Source organism: Lathyrus oleraceus, chromosome 4 (assembly GCF_024323335.1).
Source record: "Lathyrus oleraceus cultivar Zhongwan6 chromosome 4, CAAS_Psat_ZW6_1.0, whole genome shotgun sequence".
In the NCBI taxonomy this organism is placed as follows: Eukaryota; Viridiplantae; Streptophyta; class Magnoliopsida; order Fabales; family Fabaceae; genus Lathyrus; species Lathyrus oleraceus.
The window spans coordinates 234803132-234819766 of NC_066582.1; the positions used below are offsets into that span (position 1 = coordinate 234803132).

Genomic DNA, 16635 nt, shown 5'->3' on the forward strand with positions numbered 1-16635 from the left:
AACAAAACAGTGGCCAAGATTAAAACGTGGAATCAAGATCAGATGGTTGAGAAGCTGCCAACACACCACCGGAGCCCTAGCTCCGGTCATCTTTTCCGGTGAGGACCACCGGTCTGGTCCAATCAAAACTTCATGAAAAATGAAAAATGATTACTCTAATTTGAAGAAAAAATACTCAAGCACGAATCTGACCTCCATTTCTTCCAATTCCAAGTATATTGAAAGATACATGGATTTGAAATTTGAGATTCATGATCTGAGTTGCTTCATTTGACCTCAAAGCAACTCAATCTTGTTGCCTATATTGGTAGGACTTCAGCCAACCAAAAATCACAAAGAATAGTGAAGAATTGAGAGAGAATCAAAGATACAAAGTTTCTGAAATTTTACCTTCAAATTGCTTCAAATTTGCTTGATCTTGATCTGGATTTTCTTGATTCCTCTTCCTCTTGCTTGAAGTGATCAATTGAGATGAAAAAGGCAATAAATTCTTGGAGTTTGAATTTAAAAACAGAAGGTGAAATTCAAACTCAATTTCAAATAAATCTTCAAAAAATTGTATAGAGTGAAGGGTTTGAATCGTCTTGGCAAAGCTTGGGCAAGGTCTTCCTCCAGTTCTGAGCTCATGGCACTTGTATTTATAGCCAATTTAAATGCTTTCCACACACTTTCAATTGAAATCCAAAAATAGCAATTGCATCATGAGCTTGCATGGGCATGTACAAAGCCCAAAGAATGATTGGAAAAGGTCCAAAATCTTGCACATGTGATGCTGAAAGCAATGCATTAAGCCATGCAATGTTGAAATGAAATTGAACATGAGAAACTTCCAAATGGTATCATGCATTACACCCATGCGCAATTCCTTCAATATTTTTCTAAATTAGGTGATATTGGACTTTTTGGAAAGGTGAGATCAAGGGGAAAAACTTTCAAGTTGAACACTTTTCCATTTGAAGCTTGGATCATCATGAATTTTGAGGTGGAAGTTTGGAAAATCAAACATAAATGAAAATTTTCTAAGTACCAAGTCAAATGTTTACTTCTTCCACCTTGAATAACTTTTGTTATGTACTTCAAATGGAAACACTTCCTTCATCAAAGTTGTAGCTCTTTCAAACCTATTCAATTTTGTCACACATTTGACATCATTTGGATTCTTCATGAAGGAGTTATGCATTTTAGAAGTTGAGGAAAATCACTTGTTCAATGGAATGGCCCAAAATGACCTATAATGTTTCCTCTTGGAATATGCATTTGCAAGTTGAATTTGAACTTACTCCAAACATAAAAGTTGAAGTATACATCCTGAATTTGATCATGGAACTTGAATGTCTTTCATATCATAAAAAATGAGCAAGTTATGGTCTTGGGGAGTTGACCTTCTAACTAGGGTTCAGACAAAATAACGTATAATCTTTCACCATAAAAATTGACTTTCCAAGTAAAACTAGATCTAGAATTCAACATTAAAGTTGTTTAGAATGTCATTTGGAGTAAAGTTTCTCTTGGAATCATTTTCATATGACAAATATTGTAGGATATAGGGTCTAGGGAACCCCAATTTTGACTAGTTGACTTTCTCTAGTCAACCACCATGAACCATCTTGCTAGATTGACATTCTATTGATTTTTGGGACTCATGAATGATTATATATGTGTAATATGAAGTATCCCTTGAAATATTTGATCAAATGTTGAAGAAACTTGTTGATGAAGTTACACAAGATACCCAGATGAATTAGGGCTTCCAAGGCAAACAAACTTCAAACTCTTGATGATTTCTTGATCAAAATGATATGTGAAGACCATAGGGGTCCATATATGATGCCTATATTCAATTTGAACCATATCTTGACTAGTCTCCTTGCATTTAGAGTCTCAAACCCTAGATATGAGCTTGATAGGGCAATAGTGGATGCACACACTACCTACAAAAGTAACAAACTATACATTGACATATTTTTGGCATTTTGATTAGTGAATAATGAAAAAAAAATATGATACAATAAAATGTGCTTGGTGATCTCTCACAATGCAAACCTAATTAATTATAGGTAAGGAGGATACCAATGTGTGATCCCAAAGCCAATGCATATGATGAGATAACATGAGGGATCTTAGGGTCAAAATTGGGGTCTTACAATATGGGATTATTGTAAGATGACTGATTCTTGACAGATATCCTAAGGTTTTCAACTAGCTAACCCCGTAACTTTTGATATAATTTTTTTTTACTTTTAGGTTTGAGAGAGAACTCGTTCATCAGGAAAGCTATCAGAGACCCTTGGGCGCATCTGGTTAAATTTTGTGAGACATGTTCGATGTGCAAGCCAAATGATGTAAATGACTATCAGATAAATTATGGATATTTAGTTTCCTTTGATAGGCCGTGTTAAGGTTTGGTTGAAATGCTTACTAAATGGTACAATCCAAACTTGGAAGAAATGGAAAGACAAATTTTTAGAGAGGAATTTCTCTAATGCTCAGTTTGTAGAGAGGAAATGTGAAATTTCATACTTTGATTAAGGTGAATCTGAGTCATTATCTGATGTATGAGAGAGATTTGAGTTGTTACTCTGAAGGTGTCCAAATCATAATATGAGTTTGATATAATTGGTTGCACACTTTATCAGCGGTCTTAAAACTCCACATATTTCTTTATGCCTCAGCAGAAGGTACTTTGAGAAACAAGGACTAAGATGAGGTGAAAACACTAATTGAAAATATGTGCATAATGAGTATCGTTCAAGTAATTGAATAGTGAAACCCAAGGGAATGTTGGTAGTGGATTCTAACACATAAGTATCATCTCAAAATAGTTTTTTCCATCCTCGTTGAGTCCCGCAAATGTGAGTCATATTTAGACATTAAGGTGTAATTTATACGGGGAAGGTCATAAAAATGGAAATTATGTACCAGAGGGACTGAGTTCTAAAGCTCAATATGAAAACTATCAGAAAAATAATCCTTATTCCAACACCTACAATCCTAGTTGGAAAGACCACCCAAATTTCAAGTGGAGCAACAATCAGACTTTGAATGATAATCAAGGAGTTCAACACATTCCTCAAGAACCACCTAGGAAACTATCACCACTTGAGGAAGCCTTAGCCAACTTCATGAAAGACTCGGGAAGAGATGTTTAAGGCTCAGAGAGAAATGACGAAAAGACAAGATAACATAAGCAAAATCACCTAATCATCAATAAAAAATATGGAAATGAAAACCGGTCAATTATCTCGGCAAGTGGCATCACAAGCTAGTTAGAGTAGGGGATCTATTGGTAAAACCGTAAGTAACCCAAAAACGAGAATTGAAAAACCACCGAGTTGAGAAATAGAGTAGCGCTTTCAAACCAACCGGTTAGTAATGAGAGAAAAGAAAAAGTGGGGGTGAGAACAAAAAACCGAAAATGAGGTAGTAATCGAAAAAGAGATAGAGGAAAAATCAGAGGGAGGAAAAAAGGATGAAACTAGTTAAGAGGGAGTTAGAGGAGACACCATTCTCAAACTCATAGATAAAAACTCGCCTTTGAGGAGAATGAAGAAACAAATCCTAAATGAGCCTAACCCAGAGTTACCCAACTACATCAAACCACCTTACTCAATCTTGAAGAAGAAACCAACAAAGGAAATGGAAGTGAGTCAATTTAAAAAATCCATTCATCAAAAGCTTCCACCCAAAACCACTAGTCCAGGTAGGTTCACTATTCCCTTTTATAATGGTTCACTATTCCCTTTTATAATGGTTCACTAACTATTGGTCAAGCATTGTATGATTCTAGAGCTAGCATCAATCTGATTCCGCTATCTACGATGAGGAAGTTAAACTGTGGTGAGCCAAAATCGACTTAAGTAATGCTAATATTGGATAATCATTTGATTACATATCCACATGGAGTTCTTGAAGATGTCCTTGTTAAAGTCGATGACTTATTGTTTCCGGAAAATGTTGGGATTTTAGACATGTCTGAGGATTATGATACACCACTACTCCTCAGAAGACCATTCTTGACAACACGTAGACCTCTCATAGTTGTAGAATTGGGTAAATTAATATTGAAGTTCAACAAATAAAAAAAGTTCTTCAACATGTTTGAAGCGATGAACACCAAAAAGAAAACCCTTAGTTGTTAAACAAAGGCAACAATATAGAGGGGGGGGGGGGTGTTGAATAGATCATAATAAAAAATTATGTTTTGAAAATATTTTTTATGGAAAGTGGAAGCAATTCTGGATTGACACTCGTCTATCCTGAACCGTTATCGGATGAATCATATATGCGCTTAAACCGTAAGGAAACGTATACTAATGATGAGAAAATGAATCAATATATTTTACACAATATGTTTGAACACAATCACACAATGATAGTCGATTTCCAATGAAATAGAAAAATAAACTTGGAAAAGGAAATTTATCGAACACTTAGTGTGTAGTCAATTTATCAAACACTTGGTTTGCAATACACCAAGCTTAATTCTCTTTGTGTTGAAAGTATAACAATTCAATTTCAATTGTTTAGAATGCAATGATCTTACAAAAACAGTTTAAGATACTTCAACACAACCAAAATTTTCAGCTAAACAAATTGCTCACTAACTGTATGATCAAAATGTAAAGTGTGTGTGTATGTGTGTGTGTGTGTGTGTGTGTATGTGTGTGTGTGTGTGTGTGTTGATAACACTGAAATTTCCGTATTTTTAACTCCGATTTCACATGCATTCTAGTTGTTTTATTGTTATTTTGTTGTGTTATTGCTATGTTTTCCTTTGTTTTCAGGTTTTTACTTTAATCGGAGCCCCGATCGAGAAAAGGAGCGAAAAAGAGCCAAAAACCCTAAAATTCAGCATTTTGTACTTGTGGCCTACCCCATGGCTGGCGCCATAGACCCTGCCATGACGTGTCCAAGCTCAACTTCCCTTAACTTCCACGTTCCCCAATACTTCCACTAAGGCGCCTCATTTTGTGCTTGTGGCGGGCGCCACAAGAGGAAAGTTTTTCCCTCCTATTTTCAAGTTGAATGGCATCCTTGTCATTTCCATCTTTTTACTTGCTTATAAATAAAAACTCGAAATCACTTTTACAATCATCCAAACTTAGAGCAGAGGCAAACTCAGAGCAACTTTGTTTCACTTAGGCATATATTCAGTATTATAAACTGGTAATCGCTTCGCATTGGAGTGTTACCACAATTGTGTAATCGAGTCTGTGATAGAGTCTGTAATCGAGTTTGGAGCACTTTGGAAGGAAGTTAATTCTGCCGCCATTTTCATTTCCGCTTTGCAATTTATTCAACCCTCTGATTGGAGCAGGTGTTTATCACTCGCTTTACTTTATTTATTTTCCCGCACTCGCTTTAAATTATTTATTTCCCGCACTCGCTTTACTTTATTTATTTCCTCGCACTCGCTTTACTTTTATTTATTTCCTCGCACTCTCTAAAAATTATTTATTTTCCGCACTCGCACTACTTTTATTTACTTTCCGCACTCGCATTACTTTTATTTATTTTAATGCACTTTTACTTTACCATGTCTAACTAAATTTATAAGGTTAGAATGTAAGGATCGTAATTGAACCAGTAATCCGTACGATTATTCGTAGAAACACTTAAGGGCTATTTTAACTTTCAACTTAAGTTTTCCCGCACTTCAATTCCGTTGGGTAAGATCGAAAGCCGTCCAACGTCTTTTTAAACTTAATTGTTTTTAACTATTTTAAAAACAGCGAAAGCGCTTTGTTTAGTTCATTAGGAGATTTTAACGTTAAGAAGAAAAGAGATTTTAAAACTATTTTCGGACGCGTTTATAAGTTTAGAGTCTGGTTCATAAGAACCTCTTTTGGTTAAGAAATCCAGGTTATAATACTTTTCAACTTAGTTAAGATACTATATTTCTTAAAAATAGGTTTACTACTCTAACGCAATGCGCGCCTTTTTATAAGTGACAATAAGAGGGTTTGATTAGGGAGTACAACTAGGTTCTGAATACGCGAAAGCGACAGTTCCTGTTAAATTAGTTCTTTTCAAAGTAGGAAACATTGCCCATAAGTAGCTCTATTAGTAAGTACTTGGATTATTAATTGATTACGTGAATTATATTCGACCTTGTCTTTATTAATTGAACTTTATTTCATTACTTTACTTTTCATTGCACACCCTAAAAACACCTATTTTGTTTGCCTTGGATAAACACCATAACAATAGATAACGATAGATTGACACTTGGTCTCTATGGATTCGACAATCTTTTATATTACTCTGACGCGTTCGTATACTTGCGAAAAATATCGCATCAAGTTTTTGGCGCCGTTGTCGGGGACCAATTTCGTCAAATTTCATTTTCCTGTTGTTATATCGTTTAGACTTAGGTTATTTTCCCGCCGGTCAATGCGAAGAACTCGCAGCACCGGAAGTTTAAGCTTAGTATACCCTCTGGCGCAACCTGAACGTTACGCTCACCCACGTTTATTCTTTCATAGACTTAAGAGAGCTATGGCCGAAGATCAAAACCAAAGACCTCTTAAGGATTTCGCTCAACCATCTAATGAAGAACCTAGTTCTAGTATAGTAAACCCAACCATCCCAGCTAATAATATTGAACTTAAACCATCCCTGTTGCAACTAGTGCAACAGAGACAATTCGCGGGTCTCGCTACTGAGAACCCAAACCAACATTTAAAAATATTTCTTCAATTAGCAAACACTTTTAAAACCAATGGAGCTTCTCCTGAGGCAATATGTTTAAGATTATTTCCTTTTTCCCTCAGAGATAAAGCCCTATCATGGTTAGATTCCCTTCCACCCAATTCCATTACGACTTGGGATAACCTTAGAAGAGTTTTTCTTGCTAGATATTTTCCCCCGAGTAAGACCGCCGTTCTTCGAAACCATATAACCAGATTTACCCAAAACCAAGGAGAATCGTTGTTCGAAGCTTGGGAGAGATATAAAGAGTTGTTACGAGCATGCCCACATCATGGCTTAGAAAATTGGTTAATCATTCAAACCTTCTATAATAGACTTCATTACAACACAAAGATGACCATCGACGCTACCGCAGGCGGTGCTTTGATGAACAAACCTTATCCTGAAGCTAGTGCCCTCATCGAAGATATGGCTCAAAACCATCAATCATGGGGAGTCGAATGAGCGACAGTTGAGAAGAAGGAAGCCCAAGGAGGAGTGCATGAACTAAGCTCTATAGACATGATGCAAGCTAAAATGGACGCATTAGCCCTTAAAGTCGAGCATATGTGCATAAACCCGAATACTGTAGCCGCAGTTTCGTCGGATTGTGAGATATGTGGAACCAAAGGACACCAATCTGCAGAATGCAGTCTATTAAACGAAACCCACTCTAAGCAAGTGAACTATACCCAAGGGAACCCATACTCGAATACCTATAACCCTGGATGGAGGAATCACCCGAACTTCTCCTATAAAAACAATAACCCTATGCAAAATAACGCACCCCCGAGACCTAGTTATCAAGCCCCAAGATCAAATCAACCTATGAAACCTGTACCACCAAAGCCGAGCCTTGAGAAAATTATGGAAAATTTTATCACCGCTCAAACCCAACAAAACAAGGAGTTCATGAACCAAAACATTCATGTTAACGAATTGATTACTCAGTTAGGAACCAAGGTTGATCAAATAGTTACTCATACTAAGATGCTTGAAACCCATATCTCTCAGGTAGCTTTAAACCAAGCCCCTCAGACCACACCTGGAGGACAATTCCCTGGACAACCTCAAAAAAATCCAAGAGGACAAGCCAATGCCATTACCCTACGAAGTGGGAACGCTTATGATGAGCCACCAAACCCTAGATTGAGTGAACCCGAAACTTCTAAGGAATGTATGAAACCCACAGACGAAGTAAAGGAACCAGAGGAACCTAAAAACCAGGAAGGTCAAGATAAAGGAGAAGAACCTAAAGATAAAACTTACGTACCACCCCCGCCATATAAACCACCTATACCATATCCGCAAAGACTCAAACAAACCCAGATCAATAAACAGTATCAAAAATTTATTAAAGTTATAGAAAAACTTCATGTAGAAATCCCTTTCACAGAAGCCATCACCCAAATACCTTCTTATGCAAAGTTTCTCAAAGACATCCTTACCAACAAATGTAGACTTGACGATCCGAAGCCTTTGGAATGTAATGCTATTTCCGAGGACAAATTAGCGAAGAAAGATAAAGATTCTGGAAATTTCTCCATTCCTTGCCTTTTGGGTAATCATGTCATCGAAAAAGCTTTTCTAGACTTAGGAGCTAGTGTGAGCTTAATGCCTTTAGCGGTTTGTGAGAGGTTAAACTTAGGAGAATTACAGCCCACTAAGATGTCTCAGTTAGCCGATAGATCTGTTAAATATCCGATAGGCATTTTAGAAGATGTTCCTGTTAGGATAGGTCAGTTATTTATCCCTACTGATTTTGTTGTCATGGACATCAAAGAGGACAATGATATACCAATCCTTCTAGGTAGACCATTCTTATCGGCTGCAGGAGCCATAATAGATGTCAAGAAAGGAAAGTTGACATTTGAGGTAGGCGACGAGAAAATAGAATTTATACTTTCGAAATTTCTTATGGCACCTGTGATAGGAGACTCGTGTTATGCCTTAGATACCATTGATGAATGTGTTAGAGAATTAGAACAAAAAGAAATTATAAAAACAATTAAGTTACCATCAACTCTCATAAGGGAAGATGATGACTTTAAGAAACCTTACATCGATGATAACCTTTACGAATGTTTATCCCTTACTCCAGATCCTATGCCATGCCCTAAGAAACCAACCTTAGAACTTAAGGAACTGCCTAAGAACCTGAGATATGAGTTCCTCGATGAAAAGATGAACCGTCCAGTTATAGTCAGTGCTACCTTGAGCCAAGAGGAAACGAACCAACTTTTAGACGTTTTACGAAGATATCCCTCAGCCTTAGGATATAATATCTCTGACCTGAAAGGTATAAGCCCATCCGTATGCATGCATCGGATTTCACTAGAAGAAGATTCAAAACCCTCTAGGGAACATCAGAGAAGAATAAACCCTATAATGAGTGATGTTGTTAAAAAGGAAGTTCTTAAGTTACTTGAGGCAGGAATCATCTACCAGATCTCGAATAGTAAGTGGGTGAGCCCTGTGCATGTAGTACCTAAAAAGGGAGGCATCACAGTCGCGCAAAACGATAAAGGCGAACATGTAGCAAAACATTTAGAAGGAGGATGGCGGATGTGTATAGATTATAGGAAATTAAATAAAGCAACTAGGAAGGATCATTTCCCTTTACCATTTTTAGACCAAATGTTGGAGCGTCTAGCCAGACACTCTTACTTCTGCTATCTAGATGGATACTCTGGATTCTTCCAAATACCTATCCACCCGAAGACCAAGAAAAAACTACCTTTACATGCCCTTATGGAACTTTTGCCTATAGACTAATGCCATTCGGCCTCTGTAATGCCCCAGCTACTTTCCAACGCTCCATGATGTCAATCTTTGCAGATTACCTAGATGGTATCATGGAAGTGTTTATGGATGATTTCTCGGTTTGCGGATTTGATTTCCACAATTGTCTTGCTAACCTTGAGAAAATCCTGGAGAGATGCGTGGAGGTGAACCTCGTGCTAAATTGGGAAAAATGTCATTTCATGGTAACCGAAGGAATAGTTTTAGGACATATAGTTTCCGAAAAAGGTATAGAGGTAGATAAAGCTAAAATAGAAGTTATAGAAAACCTAAAACCACCAAAAACCATCAGAGAAGTCCGAAGTTTTCTTGGACACGCTGGATCCTACCGGCGTTTTATTAAGGACTTCTCCAAAATAACTAAACCTTTAACTGGATTTTTAATGAAAGATGCTGAATTCATTTTTGATGAAAAATGTAATGACGCATTTAATATTTTAAAGCAAGCATTAATATCTGCACCCATTATGAAACCACCTGATCGGTCAGAACCTTTTGAGATAATGTGTGATGCTAGTGATTATGCAGTTGGAGCCGTTCTAGGACAAAGGAAAGATAAAAATTTACATGCCATTTATTATGCCAGTAGAACCCTAGATGCTGCCCAACTTAACTACGCAACAACTGAAAAAGAATTACTCGTTGTAGTTTTCGCTATAGACAAATTTAGATCTTATCTAGTAGGAGCAAATATTATAGTTTACACCGATCATGCTGCCATTCGTTACCTATTAAGTAAAAAAGATGTCAAGCCCAGGTTACTCCGATGGATTCTATTACTATAAGAGTTTGATTTAGACATAAGAGATAAAAAAAAGGCACTGAAAATGTAGTAGCCGATCACCTTTCTAGGCTAGAACATCTAAAACCAGAACTAGTACCCATAAATGATGATTTCGCCTATGATAGACTGATCGTTAGAGTAGAAACCATTGAAGATAATAACCTAGATCCTTATAAACATTCCCAAAATTCCTTAGCAATAAGTAACGTACCCTGGTATGCAGACTTCGTTAATTACCTAGCCGCTGATATAGTACCCCCTGATCTTGACTACCACCGCAAGAAGAAATTCTTCCACAATGTGAGAAACTTCTATTGGGACGAACCACTCCTTTTCAAAAGGGGTAAAGATGGCATTTTTCGCCGTTGCGTTCCAGAAGAAGAGGTAAATAGTATTATCGAGCATTGTCATTCTGCACCTTATGGTGGACATGCGAGCACCTCTAAAACATACGCCAAGATTCTTCAAGCTGGCCTATTCTGGCCTACCATGTGGCGTGATGTCTATGCTTGCATTGTCAAGTGTGATAGATGCCAACGCACTGGAAACATTTCAAGGCGTGATGAAATGCCTCTAAGAAACATTCAGGAAGTAGAACTCTTTGACGTATGGGGTATAGATTTCATGGGACCTTTTCCACCATCCTTAGGAAACAGGTATATCTTAGTAGCTGTAGACTATGTGTCTAAGTGGATTGAAGTTATAACTGCACCCACAAACGACACTAGGGTAGTAATCAAACTATTTAAAAACTATATATTCCCTAGATTTGGAACACCACGTTTAGTCATAAGCGATGGAGGATCACACTTCATATCGAGAATATTTGACAAACTTTTAAGAAAATATGGAGTTAGGCATAGAGTAGCAACACCATACCACCCACAGACTAGTGGCCAAGTAGAAGTATCTAATAGGGAGATAAAACAAATCCTAGAGAAAACTGTTTCTATTTCTAGGAGAGACTGGTCTCAGAAGCTTCAAGAAGCATTATGGGCCTATAGAACCGCTTTCAAAACCCCTATAGGAACTACTCCTTATCAACTAGTTTATGGAAAATCATGTCACTTACCATTCGAATTAGAGCATAAGGCCTATTGGGCCATTAAAACTTTGAATTTAGACTACCTAGCCGTTGGAGAAAAGCGTACCCTAGACATTCATAAATTAGAAGAACTTAGGCAATCTGCCTACGAGAATGCAAAAATATATAAAGAGAGGACAAAAGCCTATAACGACAAAAGAATAGTAAAGAAAAACTTCAATATAGGCGATCCTGTTCTCCTTTTTAACTCTAGGTTACGACTCTTCCCTGGAAAGCTACATTCAAGATGGACTGGTCCTTTCGAAGTATCCAAGATTCTGAGATCCGGAGCCGTAGAAATCAAGAACGATACCTGTAGTCTATTCATTGTAAATGGACAAAGACTGAAACTCTACGAAGGAGGAGACATTCCAGCATACTATTTGAGCCACACCCTGATTGATCCATCGATTCCTACTACTACAGGTGTATAAATTCTAATCGTCAAGCTATTGACGTTAAACAAGCGCTACGTGGGAGGCAACCCATGGTTTTTCTTTCATTTTACTTTTTCGCATTTATTTATTTTTATTTTTATTTTATTTTATCATATTTTGCATTGAGACTAAAATTTGAATGGTCGTATTTTCAGGATCACTTTCTTAACTTTTACAGGATGCAGGATTTCGATGACATGCACGTGGCCTATAGAGATAATGCTCATAGAGAGCGCTACATCGCTCTGTATCAACGCCCTATGGCACCCACACGTTATCCTGATCAGCATTGTATGGAGGCACTGGGTATCGAGCCGAGTATCCGATTCCTTAGCCACCAGCTTCACTGGGACGAGTTTGCAGATGACTTGAGTAACACCTACAGGAACCTGACCTTGGAGTTCCTGAGTTCATTCGAATATGACCCATACTCTGGACCAGATGGGTATGCTGCTTTCAGGCTTTTCGGAGTTGAGTACTCCTTCAGCCAGAAAGAGTTCGGCGACGTATTGGGTTTCCAGACCACTCCTGATGCTATCCCAAAGACACCTATGGGATATTTCCTAGGTAAGGAGGTTGAGAAGTTTTGGAGCGATATCTCCGGTGGCGGAAGCCAGGATCCATCTATGCAGCTGTCTCATGTCATACATAACCCCGCCTTCAGATACTTTCAGATGATATTAGCACATTCCTTCCTGGGAAGGCCGGATGCAAAGACACTACTGAGTGAAGAGGAGATCTTCCTATTATGTTGTGCATCCCAATCTCACCCAGTAGCATGTGGGAACTTTTTATTATACAGTCTCAGCGGTATCTCCAGATCTACCGAAGGAGTCATCCATGTGGGCAGAATCATCACGCAGATTGCTGTCGCTTTAGGTCTGTCTCGCAAGCTGTCACATCTCCGGATCTACTGTAGGTACACTACCATGGACATCGACTTCTGTTTGACCAGAGGATTGATGAGGAGAGCCTCTTTCCACCCATGTCAGTTCCGACTGTTAGTCGACAGCGAGGCTATCCATTACTTCACACTGCCAAATCCTATGGTGACCAGTGTGCATGATCCAGTGAATTGGAGTTATGCTCTGGAGGGCTAGGGAGAGACCGTTGAGGAACCAAGATCACCACCCATTGCTGAATACACACCTACACCACCATCTCCCAGAATCACTGTTTTCTCTAATAATCTTTCATTGCAGACACCCGACATCCGCACTCAGATTGCGGAGTGTCATAGAGAGATCGCAGCGCTTAGACAGGAGGTGGCTGACCTCACTTTACAGATGGGAGTGTCTGATCTCACCCATGCTACTGAAGCCGACTGTCTATATCAGGAGATAGCCATGCTCCGTGGAGCCTCTCAGGAAGATGACATCCCTACTATATGATCTCACCATTTCATCTTATTTTATCTCTCTTTTATATTTCTCGTATTTACGTAACTCATTTTATATATTATCACATTTGGAATATTATATAAACTACATCTATACATTGATATTTCTATTTTTATTTATATATGTCTTATGTTTGTTTTATTTGCATTTCTTATTTTAGTTGTTTTTAATTTATTAGTCTAATATAATTTTTGTTTCATTTTTATTTTTATTTTATTTTTACTTCTACAAAAATTATGCAAGCCAAAGATACTAGGAAAATCACAAGACAAATGCTATCCGGACCCCTAAAAGCCAAAAGACAAGAGAAGCCCAAACCAAAGGACCAAAATCCGGCCCAGCCAGATTTTGCCTTGTGGCGCCCGCCACAATGTCTGTAAAAGGTCGGGGCAGAACCCCTTTCTTCACCATTTTTGCAACTTACAACCTTCCAAACCCATTTTTTCACCTTGGAAAACATCCTTGAACCCACAAAAAGCTCATACTTTTCTAACCACCACGCCGTACAAATCATCTTTCCGAATTCCATTTTCATTTTCATCCGTCGGATTTCGTAAAAATCCAACCTTTTCACAAACCACTTCATTTTCTTCATCACTTCTCAAGAGCTTTTCAAATGGAGTTTAACGAATTCATTCTTCGAGGAGGGAAATCGGGGGATCGACAAAGAAAAATTATTGAACGGTTGCAAAATCGGGAAATCCTCCCGACAAGGTATGTTGACGAAAACTGTCTCTACATTTTAGGTATCTATCATAGCATATTTCATTTATTAGATAACTTAGGATTGCATAATTTCTTTTCCAACAAAGAACCTACCTATGAGCGGTTGACAATTGAATTTTTGAGTTCCTTAATTTATATTGTCAACCCTAACACTACTAGCACAGTTGGTACTGTCAAATTTAGAATGTTTGCTGTTGAATACCAATTCAGTACCGACGAACTAGCCAGCTTGTTAGGAATCCCTCATGGGGACGGTGCTATTTGTGAGGCCCCTTTGGATTCCGAATGGTCTGTTGAGGTATTTTCCTTCTGGGAGCGTTTATCAAACACTTCCATAAACTCTTTTGAAGGAGTTCTTGCCTCAACTATCCATAACCTGGCCATCAGAGTTTTTAGATATCTGTTGGCATGCACTATTTTTGGCCGGGAGAATCCAAATAAGGTTAATGCTAGAGAGCTTCTATTTTTACAAGGAAGCCTCACAAATAGACGTATTAATTCGGTCCCGTTCATGCTTGCCCATATGACATTAACTTTGAATAAAGCGGGACCGATTTCTTTTGGTGGATTGATTACATCTATTGCTCGGGCGCTTAACCTGAACGATGAGATGGCTACCCTAGAACCCTTACCTCCTCGCACAATTAACCTAAAATTTCTGAGAGACATGAAATTGTGCCGCTCGAGGAGAGAAGGAGGCTATATGCTTATGGTTCATGGTGTAGCCATCCCGTCTATTGTTTTACCGTGCACTAGACGTACAGATGTACGAGATGAAAGGAATTGGACATACGCTTTAGATGCTCCCCCTGTTTTAGGTCCTCTTCCTCCTAACATTCCTGATGAGGCGGGACATGACACTGATGATGAATATGATCGACGAGAGAGATCTCCCGTACCCCATGTGTCCCCCCATCATCATTCACCACCACACACCGCACCATCTTCTTCTTCTGCAGGTACCACTCCTGGCTTCTATATTACAGAGGAGATGTGGCGTGACGACCTTCTCTCTACCATCCAGCAACAAATGACAGATAACATGAACTTCATGCAAGAATCGCAACGGAGGACAGACAGGTCCTACGACACTGTTCTACAGTCTCTACTTACGGTTACCAATACACAAGCCCGTCAGTAAAACTACCACCAGAGACACATGGCACTCATTGAAGCCACTCAAGGTTCCATTATAGGTAACCTTCGAGAGGTGAGGGCCGCTCAGGATGCCCTGATGGCGAGGTTGGTTCAGAGAGACCGTCCTCGTACCCGATCCCGTCGTCCACCTCAGGATGGCGAGGGTACTAGTGGTCAGCAATAGGTTGTCAGGTAACTCTTCCCTTATCTTATTTCGAAACATTGGGGACAATGTCCGATTTAAGTGTGGGAGGAGACTCTATCGTCTTTTCTTTATTGATTTTCTCGTTTTTTTCCTTTATCGCTTTTTCTTTGTTATTTTTAGATAGTTTATTTATTGTTATTTCCTTTTAGTTGTTTATTTTGCTTTTTAGTATAATGCATGAGTTTGACGAGTCACCAAATATAGTAGATCTTTAGTACAATCTTACCTCCCCATACCTTTAGCCCCATCGAAATTTTTTTGAAAAAGAAAATAGTGTTATTCCGAAAGTTTTCAGGTTTTAAAGACATGTTTTGAGTAAGGATGCGGTGACTTGGGAGAACATTGCGAAACATCAGTATCTGTTTTAGCACCATAGACTTCGTAAATATAGGAATCATTCCCGAAACCCCATATACCATGGCCTTAATCATCATTTTCGTATAAGTCCTTAGTAGTTTATCTCAGCAGTCAGCTCCGGCCTACGCATCCTCTACGTAGGGGACCGATGCAAATAAGTGAATGATCCAGAAAAAACAAAAAAAATTAAAATTAAAAGAAAGCAAAAAGGCAACTCCGGTATAGGTGACCCTCACAAAGTCATTTAAACCAAAAAATTGTAAAAATTTGCTACAAAAAGAAAAAGAAAAAGAAAAAGAAAACTTACCCACTGTTAGTTGGTTCAGAGGTATCTGGCACTGAACTCGGTAGGGCAGATTACGATCCGATCCCCCACAACTACAGTTGGGTCCAATAAAAGGGTTTACACATATTTATGTGCCAGAAACCCCATGCTCAGATCATAATCACTAACAGGCCACTCTACTACGAAGCATGTACGGATAACGGGCTTAATGTGATTGCGCCTGAATGAAAAGGACACAAAAAGAGATGAAGAGGCAGGCCTAGGTATTGTGGGATAATATGGGTTGATTAATATAGGAATGAAGTTTATGTCTGTATTTGCGGATTAGTGTCATCATGATACCCTTAGTTCACTCAGTTAGTACCTATCACTGCATCCCGACTTGAACTTAGAATTTTTACCTAAACACTCGTTTACACAATTTTTCTTTTATGAGCTTTTTAATGTTTTGCTTGAGGACAAGCAAAGGTTTAAGTGTGGGAGAGTTTGATAACACTGAAATTTACCGTATTTTCGACTCCGATTTCACATGCATTCTAGTTGTTTTATTGTTATTTTGTTGTGTTATTGCTATGTTTTCCTTTGTTTTCGGGTTTTTACTTTAATCGGAGCCCCGATCGAGAAAAGGAGCGAAAAAGAGCCAAAAACCCTAAAATTCAGCATTTTTTACTTGTGGCCTACCCCATGGCTGACGCCATAGACCCTGCCATGACGTGTCCAAGCTCAA

At 38.5% G+C, this 16635-nt stretch overlaps 1 non-coding gene across 1 annotated transcript; it reads right to left on the reverse strand.

The window, feature by feature from the left end:
* Positions 1-6882: 6882 nt before the first annotated feature.
* On the reverse strand, positions 6883-6989 carry LOC127076950 (small nucleolar RNA R71). The gene has a single exon (XR_007786956.1). It is a non-coding gene; the product is annotated as a small nucleolar RNA R71 (small nucleolar RNA).
* Between the last annotated feature and the right edge of the window lie 9646 nt (positions 6990-16635).